The 12,559-nt window shown below is 37.7% G+C and overlaps 1 protein-coding gene across 5 annotated transcripts in view; it reads left to right on the top strand.

Annotated features, from left to right (window-relative positions):
- Positions 1 to 12,559, top strand: part of Dync1i1 (dynein cytoplasmic 1 intermediate chain 1) — a 264,774-nt gene that overhangs the window by 69,704 nt on the left and 182,511 nt on the right. The window lies entirely within an intron of this gene.

A 12,559-nucleotide genomic window follows, 5' to 3' on the forward strand; every position in this document is an offset into this window, starting at 1 on the left:
TGTTCTCACAACAGGCTAATTTCCAAAGAAATAGACATTTATTCATCCTGTAGGGCTGTGATATTGAGGAATCAGAGGGGAAAAAATTCAACTATTGTGTGAAGATAATTTGAGAAAACATAAATAAGGAATGACTTTGATTAATACTTGCAGTATAGACCTGGGATTCAAGAAAGTCTTGTTCATACATTTCTTGATCTTTTTCTCTGGAATTTTATGATCGTAGAAGAGAAAGATACAGAAACATATGATGTCTATTTGGCCAGAAATACCAGTGGTTATATATGGAAGAGGCCTTTTGGGTGTCATAGGATTTGGTTTGCAAATGTCTAGACCTTTTATTTAAGAATCCAAAAATGACAAATATGAAACATCACTTCCAATAACTCCCTTAAAGTTCAGTGTAATAAGATGTGTTGCCTGAGCTTTATCGTCTTATAAATTGCTTGGCTGAGAACATGTGCCTTACTCCCCATTTTTATCCAGGGCCCATGATATTGCTTGTACTCCATGAATGTCAACTACCAAATGTACAGAATTAGGTATCAAAGACTGCTGATGATGTAAAATCTAGGGATCTAGGAAATACTGAAGAATAGCACCTCCAGACTCAAAGGATTTATTTCTTTAAGCTGTCAAACCTAATAATAGAAATGAAAAATATAGTTAATCTAGACAGATGTCAAACAAAGCCAAGTAGAAAGGACAGGAAACAGAAATATGAAAAGAAACAGCAGTGTGCTGACTGCGTTGAGACTTGGAGAGCTGGATTTGGAATCTCTTGATGCAGTCTGCCCCGTGAAAGGTCGAAACAGACATTTTGAAGTGAAATGAAAATTTACTTGGTTCCTCGATGGATAATCATTTCCTAAGCAATACAGAATTTCTGATGAAGTCTTGTGTTTGTCCTCTGCTATTGTTTATAAAGAAACTTACTATTTAGTATTTTGGAGATATACCACTGTCATGTGATATGGTATATAGCTGTCTCTCCTTTATCTACCCAGGACCATCATCCTTGGAAATCCCAAATTACTGACTGCATTAGTCCATTCAGGATCCTATAACAAATTACCATAAATTGGGTTAAATTATAAGCAACAGAAGTTTAATTTTCACAGTTCTGCAGGCTGAAAAGTCCAAGATTAAAGTTCCAGGAAATTCAGTGACTAGTGAGGTCCTGCTTTTTGGTTCACACTGTCTTCTGGTTTTGTCCTCACATGGTAGAAGGGGCAAGGGACCTCTGTTTTTTGTTTTTTTAAATAAGTTCACTAATTCCATGTATGGAAGCGTCATACTCATGACCAAGTCACCTACCAAAACACAACCTCCTATTGTCACCTTGGGGATTAGGATTTCAACCTAAGAACTTGGAGGAAGAGGAATATAAACATTTATTCATTAGGTGAGCACTGCAGGCATAAGGTGCAAGGGCGCATGTCTTATTCTAAACCTAGTTGGTAACCATTTTTTCATAGATTCTTCTAGTTAATAGGAGCATGGGAATCCTATCTTATGCCAGTCTTTACCAGAAGGTGAGTGAAGTTCAGGGTCAGATTGGGAGGGAGATAAGAGAAACTTTTTTCTCCACCCTTCCCCTTCTAAGAAAGTTGCATGAGAGAAGAGATTTCAGCAGGCCCTCTCCCTGCCTCAGCCTCCCAAGGTAGATCCTTGGTGTAGGCTAACTGCAGCAGAAACAGGGCTACTGCAAAGAAGCCAGAGTTGGCAATAGCTTGTGATGGCTTAGCAATTCTAGGCACAGTACATGAATAGAGGCTTTAGAAGGGACTGGAACATCCCTACAGCCTCATCAGCTAAGTATTGCCAAGTGCCAAATCTGCACCTTAAACTCTAAGCCAAAAGAAATGTGGTTTTAATGGAAAAATATACCCAGCCTGAAAGAGTCATAGGCATCATGGCAAAACATGAGGCAAAGGGGTAAACTGGTGAGGATTAGCAACATTAATAAGTATGATTATATTACCTAAAGTAAGTGTATTTGCTATATATCAAATATCAGAGCACTTTAAATTCAATGCTTCCTTTAATCCTCTGAGCAACCTTTTTTTGAGTCCTATTATTCTCATTTTCAGATAAGATAGTTGACAAGAGAATACAAAGTTGGCCTAAAGTTGCATAGTAACTGAACAATGGAACCGGGTTTCACTCGCAGTTTGACTTAGAGTCCCATACTCTTTCCACTAAACCATGTTGACTGTAAATGAACATAGGAAAATGCCAGTGAGAGATCAGAAAGCAAGCTGCTTATTATTTCACCGTGTTGTTTTGTGTTATGAGAATTACGAGCAGCATTAAAATATGATCCCTTCTCTGGAGGAACCTAAAATGTCAATGATCTTAATTACCAATTTTGCTTATGTCTCTTTATCCTCATGCAAAAGCTAAAAACTAAAATGTATTCAGAATCCAACTGAAGGGCTTCTTTTAAAATTTCTAAAATCAAATGTATGTGAAATGTTAGTGAATACTGTTAAGACTTGTTGACTATATTAGTATAATGTATTGAAAGGGTAAAAATTGCTTAGATATTAGGCTTATAAATGCTTTTTCAATGCCATGGCTTCTAATTTCTAAGGCCAACTTAGAAAATTTGTCTCTAGTTTATCAGTAAACTGGGACTTTATCAGTTAAAAAATAGAGGAATATGCCAAGGACCATGGAATTTTAGGAAAAAGGGAAGCCTTTAATTGGGTGAGGAAAAGGAGAATTTGAGTTATAACCTCTTCCACAGGCCATTTATGAGCACACGGTCATTAACATCTATCCCCAGGTTCCTAAGCAGGAAGCAGGAAAGGCAACAAACCAGAGAAAGTTCTGAGCCCCTTTGAACTTTATAGAAAGGCACTTTATAAATCCTAGGAAAGTGAATTTATGTTATAATTTGTCCAGAGTGACTCTGAGTTAAAACTCATTTGAAAGGGGGCCCTGTACCATGCACCATATACAAATTCACCTCTCTCCTCCTCCAGACAGTACTTCCAGTTCTGTGTTGACTTGTTCTTTCTGGCTGGGATTTCTTGTAGGCATCCTTTCCTGGGACCCAGATTAAAAGTATAATAAAGGGAAAGCACCTCTTCAACAGAAGGCCTAGAGGGTAGGAAGAATCATCTAGACTTTGGCATGAGGGAGAACAAGTACTTATCCCTGCATGTTGATAAAACAAGATTTTCATCAGCCATGGATGGCGTGATTTAATTGTCAGGCAGATCTGCTTTCTGTGCAGTGGAGTATATGTGTATGTGCTTATTTTTTTTAATGCATTCCAAACCTTTACAGTGGAGTTGATGATTTTTTTTTATAATAATGATATGCTTTCAGTAGTGTGTCATTTTCTTTACCCTTGTAGAGAGATAACATGCAATTATGGAGTGATGTCAGCCTATAACATTTTGGTGTAAAATTTTGGTCACACCAAAATACCAGGCTCCTTAACAAAGCTGGCAGACACATCTTTTGGCAGCAGCTGCTCGCCATGTGATTTAAAACTTCCTGTCACTATAATTGATGTGTTTTTATTCTTTCCATTTCCTGAAGCCTGATCAGAATTAAAATTGCTGTTGGAATTTCCTGTCAAAGCAACTCATTTATTCGCTGAGCTCTGCACTTTGATTGGACATTGCCTTCAGCAAGAATCAGGTGGAGATAGCTGGGAATTTGCCTTTCTACACAGGTTTGATGACCATGTAGAACACATTTGCAAATGTACACAGATTGTCCATTGTGTGGTTAACTTGTCCTAACACAAATGCCACATGCAAAATGTTAATGATTTGAATATCATTCTTGACCACCTCCAGGGGACTCTGGGTTTTGTGTTCATCAGGATGTCCTACGGAGTTTTCAACTGATTGTCTCACCATGAAGTTTTGATCCTTGTCCGAAGACTCTGTTGTAAGGTCTTGGACCAAGACTCTGATCTGTCTCTGGTTTAGATAACATGGTGAGAAATGTTTTCATTTGTCTCAGCCCATTTCTTTATCCTTTCTGTGCTCCATATGCTAATTACATATGACATTTTGAGGTAGTGGGTCTGAAGGACAAATGATTCTGAAATATGCCCTGGTAGGTACTTGCTCATGGATCTCTGGACCAAGGTCACTACAAAAGTACAGGTTGTGGGTAAAATAGGAGGCAGTGGAAGGATCTAATTTCTACTTTGTTGTTTTATTCTGTTTTCATATCTGAAAGGAAAATGCATAAAATTACTTCTCCATGCGAAAGAAAGAAGCACTGACATTGTTCTATCTGAGAGTATACAGAAGAAATTATTTATTTACTTCTATAGTGAGTTTGTCTTCTTTCATAAATGAGTGCTTTCAGGTTGAAACAGGTAAAAAGAGAAACTTCTATGGGCTTGAAGAAGAGGTTGATTAAGTTCAGTGTCCTGGACAATGAGATGTGTTTTACTTATCCCACTGGTTAGTCACTAAGATTTCTTTATAGGAATGGGAATCTCTTTCAAAAAAATAAAAACACAACAAATTTACTTTATAAAACAACATAATCTACATAAAACTCATTACTTAATCTGGTATTTAATTAATATGCACATCTTTTCTCCAAGTAAAACTAGGTTTTTTAGTGTGAGATTCTCCAAGTACTTTTAAAATATTATTTTAATCTCTCAGGAATGTGAACTCTGAGAGTTGGGGATTTTGTTGTATTCATTGCTTACCATTACCACCCAGGACAGTGCCTTACAGAGTGTAGATAACTCCATTGGTATTCTTTAAATAAATGAAGGAACCCCTCTAGACATCTAAAATGTCAAAACAAAGGAGAGGGGGCCATTTTGTATTTGGAGACAAAGTCCCCAAGCACAGTAACTTTGCTCTGAATAGGGATTTCAACTTTGCTTATACATTAGAATCACTAGAGGAAGAAAACAAACTGTTGCCTAGATCTTTAAATTAAATCTGAATCTTCTGCTGGTCACTCTTGAACTAAATGACATCAAGGTCCAAGGTCAGCCTTTACGAAAACCTGATTCTCTTGAGATTGACTCCCCTTCCAGATTACCAGGTTGTATCTTGGTCCCACCAAGTCAGGCTCATCCAGGAATTTTTTTGACTTACTAAATTGAGGCTCTCAATAAATCTTTAAAAAATGAAAATAGGGAACAGGAATTGGTGGCAAAAGTAAAACCACTCCTTCAGGCACATGATGAGACCGACTGACAAACCTATTTAAAGTCACAGGTAAATTGGACACAGTGGCACACACTGTAATCCCAGCAATTTGGGAGGCTGAGGCAGGAGAATGGCAAGTTTGAGGCCAACCATAGCAACTTGCCCTACCCTCTCTCACAGTGGTAAAGCATCCGTAGGTTCAATTTTCAATATCAAAATCAAAAATAAAAATAAATAAAATGACAGGTAAGAATAATGTGGAGTATGTTAGAAACCACTTTCATTCAGTGTTTCCAATATGTTAGGATATTCAGAGTCAGGAGATGACAAATCACGTCACTAGATTTCTTTTCAGATATTAGGGTACATTTTGAAAATTTTATTTTTTCCTATAAATCCTCCCCATATACTTCTAGCTCCACACTATTACCTGACCTCCATTCTACCCCCTCTCTCTTTCACATTATTCCCCCAAACCCTTGATTTTAGAGTAACTCACAGGAAGAGCAGGTAAGTAATATGCTTATCATCATGGTAGGACTTGTGTGTATTATGCACATAAGAAGTATCTGTTCCACAGAGCACATGATTTTGCCCTGATGATGATGTAGAAAGAGTTTGCACAAATACTTCTGATGGCTTTTGTGCCCACAAGCTTGGGGGTTTGTCTTTAGAGGGCGCCTGAGGCTATGTGGATTAGGAGGTCCCTCCTACTTCATTTCCAGCAGTGTTTCACAGCCTGCGCTCAGCATGCCACTGCAAAAGGAATCCTAGTTTGTATTTTTCTTCAAATTTCCCTTCCCCTTTAATTCTTGTTTCCTTCTTGTGACGTTCTGCTGTTCTTTGCCACAAGCCATTGCAAAACAACCCAGACAAGAATTTTGCCTCCTCCTTGGCTAGCGTAGAAGGCTCTTTGAAACCACAAAGCCACATCTCCAGGGAACAGTAGCTTTATTAATATAATAATTACCATCATCATGGCCTGGTTACAATACACACATTGCTTTAGAAAGCAAAATAAGGACAACCTGGGGTTTGCTGGAGAAGCCACTCTTGAGGTTAGATGTGCACCATTAAATATGAAGTCAAGTTGAGGTCATTGCTAAGGAGATGTGGAATTGGAAATCCATGTGGAAAATGGTTGCCCTGTGGAAGTCATCCACTCACCATTAAAACTCATTTTGAATAATATCAGATCAGGAAAATTTGAGGGTTTGATCCTGTAACAGATTTGAGCTTTCCTTGATGTCTTGGTTGGTTTGCAAGAAGGTTCTATGGCATTTAATCTTTGCCATCCATCCTCTATATCTCAAAGAAATCCTAGAAAAAGTTGAATGAAGATTTTTAATGGGAAGATGTATACCATATACCTACCAAGGGACTTTTTATTCTGAATAACACAGAGGGAATGTGTTGTTTATACTATAGTTCGTACTTCGCTCCTTCTGAAGAAATTGAATATATTTAATGACATTTTTTTCCCTCATTTGAATTTGGTACAAAAAGAAAATTTTAAAATGTAAAAGAGCATTTCACTTTCTCTTTGGTTGTTTCTTAGATGTAGAAGAAGGGAAAAGCGAAATAAAATGTGACAAACAAACTTGGCATCCTCTTGCTTAAGCAACCACGTCAGCCTGGATGCAAATGACTGGTGACAGAGGAGTCCAGCTCAGTGTGCTGGAGCCTGAGGAAGGCATACTGCTGACATGGCAGCAGCTACGTTTCCAGCTGATTTTAGTCCTAGATAAGTATCCCTTTCAGCTTAAATGATGCTCTACCATAATTGACCAGTGCCCAGTTGGGTTGGAGCAGAGTTCTTTTGGAACCTGTTCAGACCAACTTTGACTGCCTGTAAATGCTGAGCCAAGATCAGACTGGTTTCCTGGAGTCTGAGGTATAATACTGGCTGTAGCCTAAGGGACAGAATTCTCTGCATGTTCAATAGAATGTAGCAGTGGATCTGTTTGTTACCTTTACCATATTAAAGAACTGTTCTGTATAACTAAGAAAGAATCACCACCAGCAGCAAAAAAGAACAGTTAATACCAAATGAATAAGAGCTGTACTATAAACTTCAGACTGAAACGAGGTATGCACTGGGCATTATTTCTAATGTTTTACAAGTTAACTGGTCATTTTCCTTTAAGAATAACTTGTACTAATCTCCTCCCTGCCCCCAAGAAGTTGCTCTTGAACTGTTTTCAACATATTACTTTTTAGGATACCAAACACTCCTCTTAATATGAAGCTTGCTTTAGTTAACCAAAAATACCATTTCAAGATGTTCAGTTCTCTGCAGTAGCATTGCTTACTGATGGTGCTTACTGATACAGGCCGTGGAATCTAGAAGACATGAGTAGATGATTGAAGCTTAGCATGGATAGATAGAGGCTGCTATCTGCTTCAGACCTAGTCAAACACCTGGATAACTTGGGTGAAAAGATCAGTCATTTCTCCATTCTGAATCTAAACTAGAAGTCACTGCTCTATAGGTTTGGTCTCAATCAACTAGAGGAACTGACTTCCCCGGTGATGCTGAGTGTTAGGAGAACAAAAAGTGCAATCCCAAACCCATCTCTAGCTTCAGCGAACCAGTGTATAAAATGATCCCAGTTTCCTGAATCCATATAAACAGCCAGGTGGTTTGTTTAGTGTTAGTACCATCTTTTATTTAGCTGCTGCCTACAAATGCTGGTATTTCAGAGTGGCTCTACACTGACCAATAAGAGTTGGTGAAATTCAGGTGGCTGGTTTTTTTTTTTCTTTCCTCAAAAATAATTGTTTAGTATATGAGCCCAGGAGATAATTGCATGCTGACTTCTTATACTCCAGCAGCATATTTTTTTCTACCACTGAACAGAACTGAAATAGTTAGCATGTAGAAAAATACATGGAATATTAAACTAAAATATGTCTGTCTAGGGATCCATTTAGTTCCCCCCAAATAGCTCCTTTCTTTGTGAATGCTAGTATGTTTATATATATTTAAATGCCCCATTTGCTACACTGGTTTTAGCTTCTTGTTAGCATCACTTCTTGTTAGCATGATGTTCTACAGCACAAGGCAGCTGGAGAAGTGAAACATGTGTTGCAGAATTTATGCAGTGTCCTTAGTTTCTTTCATTAAGGGAACCAAGAATAATAGGTGCATATTATAAGTTTGCTGTGTTCAGCAATATGTTATTGCTGTGCTTGACAGACATCTTGTTTACATTCATGTTATATATTGGGACAACATAGCATTTTAAGAAACATGGCACGTTAAAAGTAATATTTATACTGTGTCTCTATGCATGGGAAATAGTTCTCTAAAAACATGGTGTGCTTTAAGTCCACTTGTCTCCTCCTTCTAATGAAATATTCCAAGTGCTTTCTCCCCTAAGCGGGGAGGGCAACATGTTCTCTATTCAGGCCATTATAAGCACCCCAGTCCCAAGCTCTCAGTTTATTAAAACAACCGCCCATCTTATTCCAGTTTGGTTTAATTCATGTGTGAAAACTTTATCCCACCTTCCTTCCAAGAAGAACAGTAGGAAAGTTGTCTCTCTAGCTGGTTCAGTGTTTTTATTTTAAAAACCTCTGGCTGTTTTCAGAGTGGCTTGGGACCTTCATTGACCTCAGTGAGCAATGTGAAATTGTTATTGGGCATGAGATACCTCAGTGGGGCAGCCCCATAATATTAAAGTACTCCATGGCTGTATCTTGGTAGTCAGTATTCCTTGCTACATCTACTGGGGAAAGATGTGAAGTGCAGTGCAAGTTAATAATTTCTTGTGTTTTGGGCAGTAAGGACATTGTGGGGGATGCATATCTACCTTCTCCTCCTTTTCACATTTTTGAGCTGAGATCAAACTCTGCTTCTCAAAAAATGCTTTGCTCTGTTATACACACATGCTTCAAATCGGTGGGGGAAAGTGTTCATTTTGAAAAGAAAAGAACTATGAGTTTTCTGAAATGTCTTGTCTACTTCTAGTAGGAAGTGGCAAGGCTGGTCACAGCTGGTTCCAGCTGGGTGGTAACCCATGCCAAGGACTGGAATCCAGATGAAGTAAAGCCATTATGATATGATTCTGTGACAAAGGAGGGACCCACACACAAGGAGGCAGACTAGCAGGGAGACAAAATTGGAAGTTTTTGAGCCCACAGAGAACTGGCTTTTGGGTGAATATTCTGTGAGGTAAGAAATTATGTATCATGGGGCTGGGGTTGTGGCTCAGCAGTAGAGTGCTCACCTAGCACATGCAAGACCTTGGGTTTGATACTCAGCACCACATAAAAATAAATAAAATAAAATAAAAGGTATTGTGTCCAGCTATAACTAAAAAATAAATATTAAAAAAATAAATGATGTATCATGGTTAGTTTATTAACACCATAATCCACAGTTTATTGAATGCTTCCATGTTTCAGATCTTGCTAAGTGCTTTGGATTCATTATTTAGTTTTACCCTTACAAAAACACTGGGGGGTCGGGGGGTAGGGAGACGGGTAAATACAATCATTCTTTCTTGATGGATGAGAAAACTGAAGCTTATAGAGGTTGCAGAACTAATGTGAGGACACAGCCAATCGTAGAGACAGAACTGGAATCCCCATTAAGCTCCAAGAGTGAGAATTGGCTTCATTGGCAGGATGCAGTTAGTTGGAATATCTGAATGCTAGGAAGCAGTGGCTCTCTTGTGGGAGAACATGGCTCATGGCAGAAAGCAACTCCCAAAGAGAGACTTGGACACAAAGGTATGTGGGCAATTTGGCAACATTTATGGAGATGAGCTTTATAATCCACATTGCTTTACTCTGCTGGAGGGATCCAGACTGTACAGCTGATAACTAGGCTTCATTAGCCTTTTATTTAATATATATATATATATATATATATATATATATATATATATATANTATATATATATAATTTAATATTATACATTATATTATTATATATTAAATATATATCTGACATCTGCTTTATGGTATATAGTCAACACAACAGAATCCACATGACATCACTTCAGAGTACTGCTCACAGGGACCTGGACTATAGCTCAGACCTCTGGCTCCTAGATTCTATTTACCTGATCATCCATAAAATTTGGAGACATCTGATGGATGGGCTTCTGGACAGAAGGAGAGAGGCATATTTTTAAGAGCACATTTATGAGCCATAACTGATGTACCTTACCTGGAGAATTCTGTAAAAGAATAGCGAAAAATATTCAGCATTGAGAAATAGGTGAGATTATTTTTAACAGAAGCAGGAGAAGACTGGAGATGAAGAAAAACACTATCAGCCAATGACAGACACAGGGCACAACAAAAGGAAATAATTTGGAGATTTATAAGTTGATTGATATTAGGAAATATATTTTCATACCTTTTGTAAATATAAGAATGAATATGTTCTTGAATTCTTAGAAAACGCTTCTCCTTTAACTTCACATCCCTGAAAAGGCAGAGTGTATTTTCCAAAAACTGTTTTAAGTCCTTCTTTGGGCCATCTGCTTACCACATGAATCTTTCCTAACATATTGGCATAATATTTCCATATTGATTTTTCTGATTTTTTGAACTTTCTTTTTGTCACATCAGAGTTTTATCAATAGCCTTCATAACATTGAAACTGTCTACCCATAAATTCAAAAGTCCTTATCACTGAAATCAATATGTTTTACAAGTTAATTTCAATCTACATTCCCAGGCTTATTTTTACAATTTCCTTACAGAGGTTACCTAGTTTAAGTTAATGGGTCACTTTATTATTTCTGATCTTTGTTTAAAATATTATTTTTACCTATAATGCCTTCACTATTTTTTTAACCTATTGGAATGTGAAATTGAGAGTTTAGACTTAGAAATTGTGATAGGAAATAGACAAGTTATAAGTTGACTGGGGAAGTTATTGAAGTCATAAATAGTAGTAGCTTCAGGGGAACTGAAATGAAGAGGTCCACCTGTTACATGTGCAGAAATACTATGGCAAGCCCTGTTCCACTGGGCCAGAGGGACTGTGCTAGACCCAGTCAGTACCCTGGATAGCTCCCAGGAACACAAATCAGAGTGTTGAGAGGGGTTCCATGCTTTGAGTTATAGACCTAGAGGCGACCAACCCATATCCATGCACTATTTTTCTTAGAGAGTCTACTTTCTCCCTTCTCCCCGAAGCTTAACAACTATAGATTCAGAGGCTCATTTAATATTGGCTCTTCCTCTGGTCCAATTGTATCTTACTTACAGTTAGTCCCTGATAATACTGAAGAATTTATTCTTTGATGCATAAGTCATTCTCTAGGGCTTTGTCTTTTCTGGGACAGAGATAGGAGATGGACTGCTGATAATACTCCACTGTGTTTGAGCTTTTTCCTTTTTCATAGATGGTATTTTATGGTCTTATCAATGCTGAGCAGGTTGAAATTTTGCCCGTACTTATAGCTAATTCCCAATCTCACCCTTGCTTTGAGCACTCTACTGACCAACCCAGTGTAAAATGAATTCTCATCCAAATTAGAAAACTTTTTAGTCTTTGATTTTAATATTGATGATATACTCTCTCTTATAAGTTTCTCTTAGCTTGCCTGTGTCTTAGCACTGCAATTGGGTTGCATGCTTCTTGGGGGATTACTTCTTATCAACCGGACTTTTTAGTGGTAGGTACTCACAGAGAGACATGGGTTTGCATTCTTGTTTCACCATCTATAAATGTCACCTTGAACTAGTTACTCAATCCCTTTGAGCTATGGTTTCTACATCTGTATATGGAAGAACGGCACCAACTGCATAGGATGTTCATGAGAATTAAATGAGATATTGTCCATAAAGGGTGTTGATCACTTAACACAGAGTGAGGGCACTCAATTCTTGTTGATGCATTTCCCTGTTTTCCTACATATGTCACTCTTTTCTTTTAAATAAGATCTAAATATCAAACTTTCCAGATGATTGTTTAAAACACTGTTTTTAGGTGTTTCCTACCAGGTGTTTACAATGGGATCTTGATCATGGTGAAAGATTTATCTTCCACTTCCATCTGTTTCTAAAATGAGCCTTTTTCTTCAGTATAAAATTGAGGCTTAGGGGCTGGGGTTATGGCTTAGTGGTAAAGCACTTGCCTAGCATGTGTGAGGCGCTGGGTTCAATTCTCAGCATTACATATAAATGAATAAAATAAACATCAACATCTAAAATAATTTTTAAATGTCACTTAGTTGCCTTATTTAAAATATAAAACAGACTTTTAAGCTTTATGCTGTATTTCTTGGAATGGGGAGGTAACATTTATTTTTGTAGAAAACAAGGTAAAGCAAATTTGTGCTTGCTTCTTTTATTTATAGTAAGCCACATTACCAAGCAGACTAAAGAAGCCCAGTCTGCTAGATGTCCAAGAAAATGAAACACATGTGCCAGAGGCCTCATGA

Source organism: Marmota marmota, unplaced genomic scaffold (genome assembly GCF_001458135.2).
Source record: "Marmota marmota marmota unplaced genomic scaffold, marMar, whole genome shotgun sequence".
Lineage (NCBI taxonomy): Eukaryota > Metazoa > Chordata > Mammalia > Rodentia > Sciuridae > Marmota > Marmota marmota.